Genomic DNA, 17,618 nt, shown 5'->3' with positions numbered 1-17,618 from the left:
CCCGAAGCCAAGAGACTCGGCACCCAAGCTGAACAATGGTGGAAACAATCCAGCCCCCAAGCGCAACAACTTCAACCCCAGCAACAACCACAGGAAGGGTCACCTGAACCATGTGACCAGGGAAGAAGCGCAGAATGCCCCAGACATCGTGATCGGTACGTTCCCTGTCAACACAGTACCTGCCACGGTTTTGTTTGATTCTGGAGCTTCCCATTCGTTCGTTTCGAAGAGTTTTGTTTCGCAACATGGTTTTCCGATACTTCCCTTGGAAAAATCTATGATCATCAAGTCCCCCGGAAATAAGCAAATCGCTCAGGGTTACTGCCAAGGAGTGGTCATTGAGTTCGAAGGACTACAATTCCACGCGAATCTCATCGTGTTGAAAAGTAAAGGACTGGATGTCATTTTAGGGATGGACTGGTTGACCACCAACAAAGGATTCATCGACTGTTTCAACCGGACAGTGATTCTCACCCACCATCACGGCAAGACGATAAGAGTTTCCGCCCAAGAAAGGCCACGATCACAGCAACCAAAACTGAACAAAATGGACATTGCAGAACTGAGAAAAGTTCCAGTGGTACGCGAGTTTCCTGATGTGTTCCCTGAAGAACTACCAGGCATGCCACCACACCGAGAGATAGAATTCAGCATTGAACTAGCACCTGGCACCGCTCCCATCTATAAGAAGCCGTATAGAATGGCACCCTCAGAATTGGTGGAGTTGAAGAAGCAGATAAAGGAGTTGTTGGACAAAGGATTTATTCGAGCCAGCTCCTCACCATGGGGTTCGCCAGTGTTGTTCGCCAAGAAGAAGGATGGGACATTGAGACTGTGTATAGACTATCGAGCCCTCAATATGGTCACCATCAAAAACAAATATCCGATGCCACGGATAAATGATTTGTTTGACCAGCTCGCACAAGCCAAGGTATTTTCAAAGATTGATTTGAGATTGGGATACCATCAACTGAAGGTACGGACAGAAGATATCCCCAAAACAGCATTCACTTCCAGATATGGGTTATACGAGTTTACAGTGATGCCTTTTGGACTAACGAACGCCCCCGCATATTTCGTCCACCTCATGAACAAAGTGTTCATGAAATACATGGACAAATTTGTGGTGGTATTCATTGACGATATTCTGGTTTACTCAAGGACACCAGAAGAGCATGCTGAGCACCTCAGGATTGTTTTGGGGGAATTGAGGAAACATCAGTTGTACGCCAAATTTAGCAAATGCGAATTTTGGCTAAGACAAGTTGGTTTCTTGGGCCATATATTGAACCAAGAAGGCGTGGCCGTAGACCCAGAAAAAGTCAAGGCCATACTAGACTGGAAACCACCCGCCAATGTTACAGATGTGCGGAGTTTCCTAGGAATGGCCGGATATTACAGGAGATTTATTGAAGGATTCTCCACTGTGGCAAAACCTATGACACAGTTACTCAAGAAGGACAAGAAATTCGTATGGACGGAAGCATGTGAGCAGAGCTTCCATGAACTCAAGAAGAAGCTGACAACCGCACCGGTCTTAACTGTGCCAGACATACACAAGAGCTTCGAAGTGTATTGTGACGCGTCCCAAAAAGGTCTCGGATGTGTGCTAATGCAGGATGGCAAAGTTGTCGCATATGCCTCCAGGCAGCTGCGAAAACATGAGGAAAATTACCCAACACATGACTTGGAGCTAGCAGCAGTTATACATGCACTCAAGGAGTGGAGGCACTTTCTGTTGGGAAATCGCTGTGAAATATATACGGACCATAAGAGCCTCAAATATATTTTCACACAGCCAGAGCTGAATTTACGCCAACGACGCTGGTTGGAACTAGTCAAGGACTATCACGTCGGTATTCACTACCACCCAGGGAAAACAAATGTAGTGGCCCATGCCCTTAGTCGAAACCCCAGCCCGGACAGTGACGGTCAGCAAAATTTGAGGCCTGAGTTTCAGCGAGAGTTCACTAGGCTCAACATGATGTTAGTCTCTGAGGGCACCGTATCGAACCTGGAGATACAACCCACCCTGGTGGAACAAATTAAGAAGGCTCAACAGGGACATCCCAGCATCGAAGGCATAAAGAAGAAAATGAATCTTAGTAAGACTTCAGAGTTCGTCACAGATAGTGAAGGAACATTATGGTACCGAGACAGACTTTGCGTACCTAACATTGATGAACTCAAGCAACAGATCTTGACGGAAAACCACACCGCCCCATACTTCATCCATCCTGGAGGAACCAAAATGTACAAGGACATCCAGGAAAGATTTTGGTGGCACGGTATGAAAAGAGATATAGCCACATTCATTGCTTGTTGCGATTCATGTCAGCGCATCAAGGCCGAGCACCAAAAGCCAGCAGGGCTACTCCAGCCTAACAGGATACCAGAGTGGAAATGGGACGAAATAGGAATGGACTTCATTGTCGGATTACCCCGATCACAACGCGGAAATGACGCCATATGGGTCATCACAGACCGACTAACCAAGGTTGCTCATTTCATTACCGTGAAGACTACCTACTCCACACAAAGACTAGGAAAACTTTATCTCTCCCATATAGTTTGCTTGCACGGAGTCCCAAAGACTATAATATCAGACCGAGGCACCCAATTCGTCTCCAAATTTTGGGATCACCTACAACAAGCTCTGGGCACGCAACTAGCTTTCAGTACACATACCACCCTCAGACTGATGGACAAACAGAACGTGTAAACCAAATCCTAGAGGATATGCTAAGAGCCTGTGTGCTCACCTATGGATCCAGTTGGGAAGAGAGTTTGCCATATGCCGAATTTGCTTACAACAACAGTTACCAAGCCAGCTTGCAAATGGCACCCTTTGAAGCGTTGTACGGACGAAGGTGTCGTACCCCTCTGAATTGGTCAGAAACAGGTGACAGCCGTATCTTCGGCCAAGACATGCTTAAAGAGGCCGAGGAGAAAGTTAATAAAATCAGGGACAGACTCAAGACAGCACAGAGCCGACAAAAGAGCTACTATGATCAGAAGCATCGTGAGGTCAGCTTTGAACCTGGTGATTCCGTATACCTCCGAGTATCTCCTATGATGGGTCTACAACGGTTCAAAATTAAGGGGAAGCTAGCCCCAAGATTTATTGGACCATTTTGTGTAAAGGCACGAAGAGGCACGGTGGCCTACCAACTAGACCTACCCAAGGAGCTGTCAGACGTCCATGACGTATTCCACGTCTCGCAGTTGAGGAAATGCGTGAGTAACCCGGAGAAACATGTACCTCATGAAGACATTGATATGCAACCAGATCTCACCTACAGAGAAAGGCCAGTAAAGATTTTAGAAGAGTCTGAACGGAGGACCCGTCAGAAAACGACAAGATTTTTTAGGGTTCAGTGGAGCAACCACACTGAGGATGAAGCCACACGGGAAAGGGAAGATTTCCTCCGAGCAGAGTATCCATATCTATTTGAGGAGCAGCAGAAATCTCGAGGACGAGATTTTTCTTAAGGGGGTAGGTGTTGTGACACCCAAGTTTTTATTTGGATTTTTCAAAAGATTTTTTTATTTGACTTGAGGGGAGTGATTTAAATTTTTCCTTTAAGAGAACTCTCCCTCTCAAATATTTTTTTTATGGCAAAAGTTTTATTTGGATTCACCCAAGATCTGTCTTTGGTCTTGGAGGTTCTTGCTTTTCATTTGGACTCAAGACCAAATGTTTTTCTTTTGGGGAAAACAACTTTTAAAAATCTTTTTGGAAATGCACTATGGCTTTTGGAAAACTCCTTTGCCACTTTCAACAATTCCTTCTTGCCATGGCCTTAGTGCAAATCCTCTCTCCTAACCCTTCCCTCACCTTTGGATCTTGATCTGCATCAAATCCAGCAAGTTGGACCTCCCCATGTGATCATTTCCATTTGAATCTTATTCAAACAAATTTCTGTCTTCTATCCTACTACTTGGAGATTTACAAAGGAACTCCATTTTCTGTTTTGATGTTTTCCCCCAAACCAACTCTCCTCCCTAGTCCTTTGAACCCTCAACCAAGATCCATGAAGATCCACTGGTCTTCAGTTCAAAATTTTCAAACTACACTTGCTGCAAGTTTGGACCAGATTTGTCAAATTTGGTGAAATTCATTCAAAACCTTCTCCAAAAATTCCTAGTAAAATCAGGCAGCCTCTGGGTGCATTGAGTGGTCATCTCACCAAGTTACAGCTCCAGAAAAATTCATCTCATTGCAAAACCTCTCTGTCGAACACCTGTAGTGCATGGTCATGTCAAGTTCAGAAAGTTCAGAGATTCAGTCAGTGGCCTGCTGTCGTTTTCTTCAGAGAAGGACGTCGATCTCGCCAGTGCCTCTGCGTCGCCTTGCTCCTCGTCCCCTCCCCCTTGTTCCTGCACCGCACGAATGCCTGGCGCCTTGCGGGCGTCGGCGACGAGCAGCAGAAGGTGCGTTGCCCCGTGACCGACGCCGACGGCGGCTTTGCGGACGCCAGCGGGAGACACGGCGCCAACGACGCCACCCAGCGCCGCCCAAACCACTGGAGCTCGCCGCGTGGCCTTCCACTCCCCCGAACGCGCTGACCACCCTCGTCGTGAACCGCAGGGCGCGGAGCGCGCTCTCTGCCGCCGTCGAGCCCGTGCGGTCACCACACCGTGGACCGATGCCATTACGCCAAGACCATCTCCGTTTAGCTGTAAAACGACTCCAGTAACCTCCACTGATGCTGCCTGGCCGCTCAAACCCCCTGCCAATCCACTGCTCCGCCGTAATCGCTCGCCGGAGATTCTCCGTTCACGGCCACCCCATCGATCCGCCTATAAATAGAGGCCCCGAGCTTCAACTCGAGCACCCACAAGCCCTGCACTCCCCCTAGAGCACGCCTAGCCACTGGAAGAGCCCCGAAGAGGTCTCCTTCCTCGACTCCGGCCGCCGCGACCCGCCACGGGATCCAGCCCGATTCGCCCCCGTGTGTGCTCCTCCGCCTCCATTCTCTTACAAGTAGCTTCACCATGCATCCCTCTTTCTGACCCGCATTTCAATTTGAAGCTTGCAGCCCTCCACCGGAGTTCCCCATCCTCACCCGAGCCGCCGTCCGCCGGAGAAAGTGTCGCTGTCGACGTGGTGCTCCCCGTTGGACGAGTCCACCACCCACCGACGCGGAAGAAGACGCTGAAGCTCTTGGTACACTCTGTTTCTCCTAACTCGCCGTGGTTCGACGCCGGCGTCCACCGCAGTCTTCGGGCGCCGGCGAGCTTTTCAAACCTGACATGTGGACCCCGCATGTCAGCCTCTGTTTTATTCCACCTCGAACCGTTTTCTGTTGACGCCTTCGGGCAAATACGTTTTCTCCTTTGCGCTTGCGCATTCCCAATCGAACCGTTTTCTGTTTTCTCAGTTAAAACCCTGGAACTTTTCTGTTTCATTACAGATAAGTCCCTGGACAGAAACCTTTATAACTTTTTAATAAAAAGGAATTTTTGAGTGATTCTTTTTCTGACAATCTTCAAATTTTGTCTAGTTTTTTATGGGATTTATTTGAAAAATATTTGGAAAAGTTTCTGTGCACCCATTGGTTTTCACGTTAGTACCCGTTTCGTGATTGCCGTAGGTTCCGGAAGAGGTGACGGAGCCGCGAACTTCGCCGAGCTAGACTCCGACTTCTCTGAACCAGGCAAGCATGTTTGAACATTTGATATGACAGGTGTTTTGCATGTTTGCATGAAAGTTTGTGCGTGGCATATGAGTGTCGGTAACTACCTCGTTGCTTGTAAGGCAACGACCCGGTTGTTCCAAAGTTGCGATGACCTCTGATGAGAGGTGGCCTAATCATGTGGTGACATGAAGGGCAGCAAGGTGGTACTGTTGTAGCATACTAGCCTTGCGTCATCCGACTTTCTTCGACGTTAACGTGGTTGGAGCCACGTTATCGTTCTTTTCCCGCATGTTCCAAAGTTGCGATGATCTCTGATGAGAGATGGCCTGATCATGTGGTGACATGAAGGGCAGCAAGGTGGTACTGTTGTAGCATACCAGCCTTGCGTCATCCGACTTTCTCCGACGTTAACGTGGATAGAGCCACGTTATCGTTCTTTCCCCCTTCCGTGCTACCACATGTCTCATTGCCAGGATGCGGTTTAGTAAGTTGGTAACCTCTTTCCGTGTACACACCAAACAGAGAGGCCGGGATGATGGTACCTTGGCCCAGGATTAAAGCCAGTCATCCGGTCAGGGGGCATGGGTGTTTCCGGTTGGGACCGAGAGGGGGGGCACCCCCTTAGAGCGCGCGTATAGAAATTTGATCCCATGCTACGCGAGGTTGTAGCCTCCCCGTCTCAAGGTTTTTCTTGAACGTTGCCGAGGGTGATCCCTGGCTTCGGATGGTTGAATTGGGTGTGTACTGGTTAGACGTGTTTCTTCCAAAACACCGTAGACGGAACTAGTCCCGTGACTACTGAAATCCGTTGGCTGTGGTTAAGTACAAACTCTGCAAAGTCAATTCTTTCCAAATCATCGTATCCTTGACCAAGTAATGAGAATATTATATCCATATCTATCCGCGTGGAAGAAACTTGTCCCCGGTGAACAAATCTCAAGTGGTAAATCCAGATTTATTGTTATTCCTGTGGATGGACTAACTTTATTTTTGTCTCATGCTTGTGATAATTTATGTTCCCGAACTGTTGTATTATTGAGTTGTGATATAAGCTCTTTATGTGACGTCGCGCAGACGTCCGACTGTGGCGTGTTCTTGTTCCTTACTTTAAATATAAGCCCTTTTAGTGATGTCGCTCAGACGTCCGACTGTGGCATGCACTGTATTTATTTTCTGTTATAAGCCCTTTATGTGGTGTCGCCCCCGACGCCCGACTGTGGCATTATTATTCCGCATTTTCCGCTCGAGGAGTCTTTCAGACACTCGTTTGGCACCAGTATCACTATTTTGCATTTTCCGCTCGAGGAGTCTTTCAGACACTCGTTTGGCACCAGTATTACTATTCTGCAGTTTCCGCTCGAGGCGTCATTCAGACCCTCGCTTGGCACCCAGTATTTATTACCTCTATGTCTGATCGCACCGGTTAACTTGTTCATGTGCTTCATGTTTACATTTGTTATATCTTATGTCCGAATTGTCTTGCGAGTACTTTCATAGTACTCACCTGGCTTGTTGATTTGGCCAGATGTTGACGAAGGCGATCTCTTGGATGAAGAGTTTGATAGCGCGTCCGATGCCTAGAGGAGTCCCAGTCAGTCCCGCGCGATCCCGGATATTGGTCACTTGTATAGTTTACGCTTCCGCCACCCGCATAAGTCTCCTCGAGCCTCACTCCGACGCTCGAAGAGCTATAGTCTTCTGGAATCATATCACTCGCTTCGCGGTGATATTTCCACCACCGTTATTATCGTGAGTTGGTAGTTGCCACCCTATCCGCCGTATTGTTTTAGCGGCGTGCATGTAATAAATTGTTGGGCAGTCTCTGCTCGACCTTGTATTATATTGTCTACCAGTGAGAAGGAATTCTTCCTCGCTGGTCCGTAAAAGGGATTGGTCTGTCAATAATTATTTTATTGAAAAACCGGTCCTGACAGGTTTAAACCCTTCTGGAAATTCGTGCTCCATTACCTCGTCAGTGAAGCAAAGGGGGTGTGCTCCGCCTCTGTATCGGGCCACGTCGCGACGTAGCTCGGATGGAGTTCGTCTGCGGTTCTCGGCCCGGACGTGATTATGATTGTTGCGTCCGGCTAGATAGCAATTGTCGCGTGTAGGGGCATGCCCCCGCGATCCGTAGATCGATCTGTTCTGACCTGCTCTACTGTCCAAGTCCTGTCACAGGTCATATGTATAACCCCAAGCAGTTATGTCTCTGCCTTTACGACGGGGTAGTATGGGCTGGTTTTCGGCTTGGGTTGCCTTTTTTTCCCGGCCACGTGGTGCTCGGTCAGCCGCATTACGCGCTGACGGTACAGGCTCCAGCGCCTCGTCATCAAATTGAGGTAACAATTTTCGCTTCGGATAACTTTTGGTCGGGCGCTCGAGGCCATACTCCTCGGCTGCCAAGACGTTAGTCCATCTATCGTTGAGCAGTTCTTGATCAGCTTGAAGCTGCTGCTGCTTCTTTTTCAGGCTCCTTCCAGTGGCTATTAACCGGCGCTTGAAGCGCTCCTGCTCGAGAGGTTCCTCAGGCACAATAAAATCATCGTTGAGGCTCACGTCATCCTCGGAGAGCGGAAGATAATTACTGTCCTCTGAGTCTTCATTTATGGCGTGTTAATTAGGGCTAACTTGCCCGTCTTCCCGGTCGTTCTGTTCGGAAGTTGTCTCAGCGGTGATTCATTGTCTTCGGCATCGTCCGGAGTATCGTTTTCTCCTGTGTCGGTATTGTCTTTTCCACGGCGTGACTTGGAGCAGCGCCGCTGACGTCGACGCTTTGGCTGTATCTCAGGAGGTTTATCCTCGACTGGGTCCTCCTTGTCGTTGCCGCTATTCTCTTTCGGTGTATCCACCATGTACACGTCATACGAGGAAGTGGTCGTCCAGCGTCCGGTAAACAGCGGGTTTTGGGCCTCCTCTTCTCCAGCATCGTTGTCCATACCGTCGATGTCTTCGGAGTCGTAATCGAGCATGTCGATTAAGTCCTCAACACTGGCTATGAAGTGGGAGGTGGGTGGGAAGCGAAATTCCCCATCATCAACCCCTAGTTCAAACAGGATATAATTCGGTTGTGAGTCCCCTGCTAAGGAGAGGGTTTTTAATGAGTTTAGCACATTGCCTAAAGGTGAGTGCTGGAAGATGTCTGCGGCGCTGAATTCAACGACTGACGCCAGATCGGGCTCGACGGACGCGGACACGCATGGTTCGGAACCTATGGCTGGAGACGAATATGAGGTTCCGGTGACGCAGGTCATGCTCGAGGTTGGGTCTGTGTGCGGCTCCAGTGCCGCTGAGTCTCTGGCTCCCGTGGCGGAGTTGAGCTTCCCGTCCTCGGATGGCGCAATCTGCTCTGGACCTAGGGCCAGAGCACTTACAGGTGCTATCTCCTAGGTATGGTCCGATGACAGATTTAGGTCATGCTCATCGCGGTGGCAGGGAGCGGCTGTCGTGGGCTCGAATCCGTCGAAGATCAAGTCTGCGCGGGTATCAGCAACGTAGTTCAAGCTTCCAAACCTGACTTGATGTCCAGGGGCGTAGCTGTCGATCTGCTCTAGATGGCCAAGCAAGTTGGCCCGCAGTGCGAAGCCGCCGAATACGGAGATCTGGCCGGGGAGAAAAACTTCCCCTAGACAGCGGTGAGTGCGTCGATGACATCGTCCGCCAGCATGAGAGGCTCATCAGAGTCGGAGAGGAGCCCCCTCTGAAGGATGCTCCCGGCCAGGACCTCGAGCTGCCCCACGGTGGGCCCCAACTGTCGTGGTGGGCGCACGACAGATGCCAAGGGATGGCTAAAGATAGGAGGAGGCTTGAGGGCACTGGTGGGCTCTAGAGGCGAGGTCGGCATGAGCGAGCGCGGGACGCAAGACATACCCAGGTTCGGGGCTCTCCCGAGAGATAACACCCCAAGTCCTGCCGAGTGTGGTTTATACGTAACAATACAGAGTTGCTCCTCGAGCTGTATGGAGGAAGAAGGAAGACAGGCCATGGCTTAGGCTGCTCCTCCTTGTGGTGTGTGTATGCTACTGATGATCTGATCGCCCGTATGCATGAGGGCTCCTGGGGGGGTTTTATAGGTCAACCCCCCAGGGGTACAAGGGTAATGTTACAAGGCCGTGGGGCTGGGTTGTCATTGTCCGGGAAACCGGCGCTGGGACCCGCCGGGGGTCAGGGCTCGCCGGGTTCTCCGGGTACGGGGGCACTGTTGGTCGTTGAGGGAGTCCTGGATTAAGGGGTCCTCGGGCGTCCGGACTATGTAACATGGGCCAAACTAATGGGCTATGAAGATAGAAGACAGAAGACTTCTTTCCGTGTCCGGATGGGACTCTCCTTTGTGTGGATGGCAAGCTTGGCATTTGGATATGTAGATTTCTTCCTTTGTAAACCGACTCCGTACAACCGTAGGCCCCTCCGGTGTCTATATAAACCGGATGGTTTAGTCCGTAGACGCAATCACAATCAGATAGGCTAGACTTCTAGGGTTTAGCCATTACGATCTCGTGGTAGATCAACTCTTGTAATCCTCATATTCATCAAGATCAATCAAGCATGAAGTAGGGTATTACCTCCATCAAGAGGGCCCGAACCTGGGTAAACATCGTGTCCCCCGTCTCCTGTTACCATCGACCCTAGACGCACAGTTCGGGACCCCCTACCCAAGATCCGCCGGTTTTGACACCGACATTAGTGCTTTCATTGAGAGTTCCACTGTGACGTCATCAGAAGGTTCGATGGCTCCATCAGTCATCTACAACAATGCTGCCCTGCGGGAGGATTTCCTCCCCGGCCAGCTCTTCGTATTCGGCGGCTTTGCACTGCGGGCCAACTCGCTGGGCCATCTAGAGCAGATCGACAACTACGCCCCAGGTCACCAGATTAGTTTTGGAAATCTGGATTATGTCGCTGATATCCGAGGAGACATGATCTTCCAAGGGTTCACGACCCCAACCTCTGCTCTGGCCTTAGATCCGGAGCACATCGCGAGGTCCGAGGACGGGATTATTGAGCCCGCCGGACTATCTGCGGCCACTAAGCCCGATACGGGAGAGCCGGAGGAAGTAGTGTCACTGGCAACCGTCATGGAGCCGCACTCTTCTCCGGACACTGGCCCCGAACCCTCGGAGTCAGCATCATGTGAGCTCGGCCAAGGAGTTTCCTTCCCTCCGTACTCCACGGAGTTTCTTCTCCCTGGCCAAACCTCGCCTTTAACCGAGGCTCTGGACTTGATGCGATCCCTCGTCCTTACAGAGGAGCAATGTCCGAACTACGCCCAGCCTGGACTAGGGGCTGAGAGTGGGGAATTTTACATCCCACCCACCACCCACTTCATAGCCACTGTCGAGGACTTAACTGACATGCTCGACTATGGCTCCGAAGACATCGACGGTACGGACGACGATGCCGGAGAGGAGCAGGTCGAAAACTCGTCGTTTACTGAACGCTGGACGACCACCTCTTCGTATGACGTGTATATGGTGGACACACCCAAGGAGGGTAACGGCGATGATAAAGAAGATCCAGTTGAGGATAAACCTCCTGAGACATAGCCCAAGTGCCGACTTTAGCGGCACCGCTCTAAATCACGCCGTGGAAAAGACAGCAATCACTACAAAAAAGAAATACACTTTCGTGATGATACGTGTTTGTCACAGTAGGTCGCGTTTTTTGTCATGCATGTACATCCATGACAAATTTATGATAGAATCAAGATAGTCATACCTGTGTTGTCGTAGAAGTGTTCCATGACATTACCAAAATTATCATCACGGAAGTGTCCACTTCCATGACGATAAATCGCGTGTCACAGAAGTGCTTTCGTCAAGGGTGACCGACACATGGCATCCACCGTAACGGAACGCCGTTAAGCTATCGGGTCGGGTTTTGGATCCGATAACCCGTTAACAACCCCGACCAATGGGGATTTTCCACGTGTAAAATCATCATTGGCTGGAGGAAACACGTGTCGACTCATCGTTGGGACAGATGTCATCCACTCATTGGACAGAAGGCGCCTATGATACGTCGACACGTGGCACGGCCCAACAAAGGCCCATTCCTTTGAAAAGGCCGGCCCGTTTGACTTGGTCAAAAGGTGGCGGGCCGGCCCATGGAAAGCCTGTTAACGTCCTGTTCGCATATAGCCCATTTACAGCCCGCTAACCCAAGGCACGTTACGCCCTATCCGAATTAGGCCCAGTAGCGTCATCTGGGCCATCCAATATGATTCCAGCCCGTTTTCACTTCTGGCCCATGTATGGCCCATGACGTCATTCGGCCCATATGAGGCCCTATGTAACTCCGGGCCTATTAACGGCCTGTGGTGAAATTGGCCCGTAATGAACAGTGTATAACTTTACACCCATTAACGGCCGTGGTGAAACTGGCCCGTAATAAACAGTGTATCACTTTATACCCATTAACAGCCGGTTATTCCGTTGGGCCGTTTCCAGCCCATGTTATCTTTCGGCCTTCTCAGTGCCCATTTATTCTTGGGCTCATTTCCAGCATTCGTTTACTTACGACCCGTTACTGTCATTTTCTGCTTGTGGGCCAAATTCAGCCCGTGGTTACAGTCGGCCCGTTTGTGGTCCGTTAATATGTTGGGCTGTTTTCATAGCGTCATCAAATACGGCCTATTAATGATGGCCCGTTATGGTCGGCCCATGAATGGATGATTCCAAGTCTAGCCCGGTTACGACCATAATGCGGCTTGTTATTGGCCCATGTTTGGCCAATCGATCATATGGCCCGTATAAGGCCCATTGATGATACGGCCCGTAGAAGGCCCATTGTTTCTATGGCCCGTAGAAGGCCCATTGTTTCTACGGCCCGTAGAAGGCCTACTGTTTCTATGGCCCGTAGAAGGCCCACTATTTCTATGGCCCGTAGGAGGCCCAGTGTCGCTACAGTAAATATTAGCCCATGGTTATTGTGGCCTAGTTTTTAAAAATAGGTTATTGCAGCCACTAGCAAACCGCGGAAAAAGAACTGCACTGACTACAAGCAAACAAATAAACAAGACAACAAGGAAATAAATAAGCAAGCAACTTATGCTAGGCTATCACGGCTATTACACATATTACATCCACTGGGCATCAAAGTTCGCCACCAGTGATCATAAAGCGCAACGAAGAAGCAGATTAGAAAAACTAGGCACCATTGCAACGTAACAAAATAATACTGAACTGAGACCACTTCCAAGACAGTTCAAGAAAGGTTAGCCTTGCGGGGGAACTGCTCCGCAAGCTGCTGAGCAAGGCTGTGAGACCGGCCTAGCATGTCGGTCATAGCTTCCAGGTGTAGATGTTTAGCGATGAGGTTCTCATTGGTGTTCTCCGCAATCTTTCTTAGATGTAGGACTTCAAGTCAAAGTTGAGTTGCAGAATGCCTTTCTACTAGAACTTGGGACTGAAGAAGTTGAACTGATTCAGACAACAAATTCTGTGAGCTTGTCTGACTGTTAGTCTCAAGTAACTTGAACACTGCATCAACACAAGACTTTGGGGTTGTCTCGCTATCTTCAAGATGTTTTGCCTTCTTTGCTGCAATATATGTTGGGTTTGTCTCACAGCCTTCAGCAGACTTGTGCATGCCATTAGGCATATCACCCTGAAACAAAGCAGAGAGATGACGGGTTTTGCACGTGTATAAACAAAGATGATAACTGTTCTGTCAATTCTATCCAATTTCAAATTAGAAAATAAAGAGTAAGTTCAAAATATCAATAGCATAATTTGGCATTGTTCATAATGCGGGGAGCTTCACCACACTACTGGATTACCATGTCAACATAACAAGCATAGATGAAGGGCAAAGAAAATCATCGTATCTATTTTGGATAATGTGCATGGCATGTTGTTCATATCATCAGCCACATCAGTAACATAAAACAGGAGATGACAAGGTGCAAACGTGGGCTGCTTCACCACACACTGGATTATAGATCCACAAAAACAACCATACATATAGGGAGTATTAAGTAATGTGCATGGTATGAATAAGGAATTTGGTTTTACAAGTAAAACTTAGAACTTACGGTTCTTACGAACATGCATTTTGGTAGAAACAGCAAACTAAACAGCAGTAAACGATAGGGACTATGAGCAAATTAAATAGCAGTTGAGGATAAAGGCTTTAGAAGGAATGACTTACATTAACAGTTAACACCGGCTTTATAATGCCCTTCTCCATGTCAAGGGAAGGATAACTCAAGAATTTCAGCACATAATCTTCTTCATAAGCATTGCCTATACTCTACATTTTGTAGAGAGTAATTATAGATATGATAATACTGGAAGGGATAGAGGATAATGAAGATAAGATGCAGATTGATGCTACATAATCAACTACCAATCCCTGGAAGTACAAGTGTTACAGGACAAAACGTGCTGACAAGAGCAATGGGCTACACTTCTGCACTGGCATTGTCTGTGTATTCTACTTGTTGGTAAGATTAAATATAGATCTGATCTTTTTTAGTAAATGGTGGGCGAGGGAGATAAGATGCAGAATGCTACAAAATGAACCAATCCCTCTTCCCATAATACAAGAGTGTTTTGAACACAGGTGTATTGTACAAAACGTTCTTATATTATGGGACGGAGGGAGTAGCTGTTAATGTAAGTACAGTGATAGACCACGTTCAGTCCTTACAAGAGGACTGCCGAGCTAAACCTCTTCAAAAGCATTGGGTTGATTCTAAATTTATGTAAGAGTCCATACGGATCTTATAATGTCCACCAAACGGACGATTACGAGGCTAACATGTGCAGTGATGCTACATAATCAAACAGCTATGAAAGTAAGTATGGTCATACAGGGCTAGAGGTACTCACAAGAGCAAAGCTGTGTGCAGTATAGTTGCGAGATTCTGTGATCCCTTGAGAACGAATGTTCTTCTGCTAACAGTTTTCGTACAAGTGAGACATTAAGGCAAATGCGGAAATGTAGTTCAAATTGTGATGTGATATCATAGACAGTACCTTACGCTGCAGCCGAGACCAATGTGTAACAAGATTATTCCAGTCACCGTCGGATAAATGTAGCACCGGAGACTTTACAGAAATTTCATTCAGAGGCTTGCCATCGAAGTGCGCTTGCCTTAGGTAGGAACGATACTTCATTAACGAGTGCTTGAAAAGCGCAACCAACCTTTGCTCGTCATCACAATCTAGTTTGCTCCTCGCCTATTTAAAAGAATGAAATCTTGTGTCTTCTGTCAGCAGAAACATATGCAGTAATGACCATGAATAACATTAGTACATTACTTACGCGTAAGTTGGGGAGGAAGACTGGAAATTGTTCTGTGTCTGCGGTATAATCTTTCCATGAAGGAAAGATGCGCACAAAGTTCCTGACAACAACATAAGCTGGTGCTATGTCAACTGGCATAATCATACTGTTTGCTGGACTTGGGGTCTGCTGAGTTGGGGCATCAGAAATGACCAGTGTAGTAGGGCTAGAGTCTGCTGGAGTTGGGGTATTTTGTGGGTCAGGTGATATTGCAACTACACCTAATGGGCTATTTGATTTATCAGGTGCCACTACCTTTTCCAAATACTTTGCTTGTGCTCCTCCACGATCAGCAATCGCCCTCTTCCTTTTGAACGTCTGATACACAAGAACAGCATTTGAATGGATAAATATGGTATGATGACAGATGGAATATGTACTGAAAATGGATAGGCAGGGCGTATTCACATACACGATGTGTAAACTAAGCTAATGGCAGTTCAAGAAAGTAGAAGCAATGCAAAGCATCAGTTGCAAGATATGTGCGAGCAATGTAACCTTGGAAAGTTAGAGCAAGTACCTTGATGGGTGAATAAGATATGGCATCTTCCTCTGACTCATCCACTAGGGAGCTACATTGACTTAGGTCTCCCTCTAGGTCAGAATCACTGTTAGGATCATATTCTGAGCATGAATCTGTAGGTGGAGAGCGTTTGCATTGCATTGCATCCAGACTTGATTTCAGTCCCTTAATGCAAAGTTTGACAGCCATGGCATTGTTCTGCTTTATTCTTTTCATGCGCGCAAGCTCATAATCATTATGATGCTATTCAGAATCTGAGATTCATGAAAACATAAAAAGTAGTCAGATTATCTATGGAATGCATTGCGGATTCAACTCGGAGAGTGTCTCCCTATAAACCCCTGCATATGCAAAGTTCACCTCCCCAACCGTGCTGACCAGACCACACACAGAAATACAAACCCCTTATGTCTCTATAATAGGCAGGCACACATTTCAAAACTGAAGTAGGAACATTAGAATCATATGAAATTCCTATTTGAACAAATAAACTAAGCAATTATGAGTGGCGTAATGTTTAGCTTCAAGGGTGGAGTGTTGGTAGTGCGACATAAAGCAAGTAGGCAGATTGTATTCCATGTAAAAGATCGAAACCTATGTAAAAGCTGGAAATGACACTTTCTTTCTATACAATGCAGTGTTCGTTACCCACACATGATGGAAGAGATCACATAGAGAAATACTATTCACTCATGTCTACGGTTCCAGAATTTAGAAACAGGGTGGTCCACCCTAAAAGAATATTGACAACAAATATGACAAGGCAAGCATAGATGTAGTGAATCAATCATTTACTTGTGAGCTTACTAGGACAAGTATGCAGAATTGTAACTGCAGTAAGAGAGCGTCCAAAATCCGAATGAAGAAGTTTGTCTAGCACTTATTGTTTGCAACTAATCGACGTGAATAATTGGATATTATATCGAATGAGTAAGAAAGACAGGTAAAATTGTCAACAAACCTGGCTTGCAGTAGTAATCTGGGTCAATGTCACTACGACCAACAATCCAAAATGACTAGTTTCTATTCCGAGGTCCGGAATTTTGAAAACCCTGTGAACTTTAGAGGTACTAAAGATTACCGAAATACATCTGAACCATTAAGTGTAGGTAGCATTGAGCACACAACAAACCCTAATGACAGCCCTGCCTAATGAGTAATGAATCAATTAGAAAATTGGTGATGAGGACTGGCTGCTGAGTGTTGAGGACGTATCTCAGGATAAATTGGGTTGGCTTGGTGGGTGATGCATGCCTGAGCCCTGAACGGACTCGGAAGGTAGGCACGGCGGCGCGCCCGGGCAGCGGTGACGCTGTTGGGCGAGCGGCTCCTGGCCTCCTGTTAGTCCGGCGTCTCCTCCTAGAGTCGTGCCGTCCGGGGACGGCAAGTCGCCGGCGAGGCAGGCGGCTGGGGGCGAGTAGAGATTGGAAGCGCGCAGCAGAATAGAGGGGAATCGGGGCTTGGGACGACCCAAAATCCCAGGGTGGGCCGGCCCACCGTGGGCACCCTGTAGAGATACACACCCAAGCGGCGAGCATGCATTTTCGAAACTAATTTAGGATCATTTAGCTGACCAATTAAACAACTCCGTTTTAATAATATCAGATTCGTATTTGAACAACTAAGCTTGTTTAGCTTGATGGGCGGAGCAGTGTTATTATGACACGAAGCACGTATTCTGATCGTATAGTGATCATAAAAGGGGGAAACTCTAAGCATATTTTTTAGCAAAAGAGGGTTTCCCCTCCGATTTCTATTAAAGAAACCACCACGGAACCAACATGATCAATTAAACCCTAAGCATGATCAATTAAACCGTATTATGGCTGTGCCATGGCAGATTTGAAGCTGCAAACCGGAGAAATGATATTTAGCATCCATTGTTTGCTTCGAACTAAGAACTAAATTCTAAGAGCTGAAAAGAAAGTAGAGTAACCAAGTTAAGATCTATTTTCTGGTTGAGATCAAAAAGTTGAGGAGATATGAAGTACCACCTCTCTTGCGGCGCCGTGTAGACATCGGCGGTGCGATGGCTGTCGGTGGCGTTCAAGCAGATCTGCGACGGTAGACGGGTGCATCGGGGGATAAGTCCCGTTGCGGTGGAAGAGAAGGTCGTGTGAGCGGCCCCGGCAAAGCAGACGACGGCGTCGATGAAGCGAGAGGACGCG

This window comes from Aegilops tauschii, chromosome 2 (assembly GCF_002575655.3).
Source record: "Aegilops tauschii subsp. strangulata cultivar AL8/78 chromosome 2, Aet v6.0, whole genome shotgun sequence".
In the NCBI taxonomy this organism is placed as follows: domain Eukaryota; kingdom Viridiplantae; phylum Streptophyta; class Magnoliopsida; order Poales; family Poaceae; genus Aegilops; species Aegilops tauschii.
Note: the sequence above shows the minus strand (reverse complement) of the source record.